This window comes from Lissotriton vulgaris, chromosome 5 (assembly GCF_964263255.1).
Source record: "Lissotriton vulgaris chromosome 5, aLisVul1.2, whole genome shotgun sequence".
Taxonomy (NCBI): Eukaryota; Metazoa; Chordata; class Amphibia; order Caudata; family Salamandridae; genus Lissotriton; species Lissotriton vulgaris.
The window spans coordinates 523,270,629-523,271,672 of record NC_141693.1 but is presented as its reverse complement, the minus strand read 5'-3'; the positions used below and the strand labels follow the sequence as shown (position 1 = coordinate 523,271,672).

General features: G+C 40.4%; 1 non-coding gene across 1 annotated transcript; it reads right to left on the bottom strand.

Moving 5' to 3' along the window:
- Positions 1 to 219: 219 nt before the first annotated feature.
- TRNAA-AGC (transfer RNA alanine (anticodon AGC)) lies at positions 220 to 292 on the bottom strand. The gene has a single exon. It is a non-coding gene; the product is annotated as a tRNA-Ala (tRNA).
- Positions 293 to 1,044: the final 752 nt, after the last annotated feature.

Here is a 1,044-nt window from a genome sequence, read left to right as displayed (position 1 = left end):
TATGCAAATAAAATTCTAGTGCTGAAAATTTCAATTCAAATTGATATAAACATTTACAGAGCTTCATGCACTTGCTCTGTTGTGATCAAATAACTGTTTATGTTCGTGTTTGGCAAACTTAGTTTACTCTTGTTTGCTTCTAACTGTACATGTCCATGAAATAATATTCTTCCTAAATTATATATTTGGGAAACGGAAACGCTTACAAAACAGTTCATGTGGAGAATGCGGGCATCGATCCCGCTACCTCTCGCATGCTAAGCGAGCGCTCTACCATCTGAGCTAATTCCCCACCTACAAATGCTCCACTCTGAGCCCCATATATTAAGTGAAGCTCAACGTAGACGCTCATACTATGAGGAATGTAGTTGGCGTTTTTTGTCACGTTTTCCCTCTTGCCCGTGAGGATAAACAGATCATCACCAGGCATCTTTTACACCGCCTGTAGCCCAACAGAAAACTATGCTGTCCCTTAATCCAGAACAAAAGTAAACAAGTAAAAGTGCCGACTTGCCTCAATTCTGACACCTGTTAAGACAAAGAACTATACTGCCCCCTCGGTAGCTCTTTAGAATGATCACAAACTAACACATTTAATTTTCAACTATTCAAAACCTTAACCAGCGTCCAGCGGCTCGAAGGAAGGAAACCTGCTACAGCGCATGCGCATTAGGCAGACCACGTTTCATGGCTTCAGCCTCGTCACTGGATTTAGCGCTTCTGCTTAGTATTCGAGCCTGTATCACCCGTATGTTGAACGAGTGTCTTCAGAGATAATAACTTTTATTCGCTGAGAAGGAACAACTGTCTCCTTTCAAGAATTTTGCATCGATTGTAAATATTTCTCATGTAACAACAATCACAACAAGAACTAACAAGGCTAATAGACCTCGCCTTTGAGACGGATTGGCTTTACTAATCGGATTTAGCTATGCTGAACAGCAATAATTATTAATGAATACATACAAATATAAAAGTATTCGGGCGGCCGTGCACATTATAGGTATTGTGTCACTGTGAATAAAGCTGGCGCCATGTTAAAAA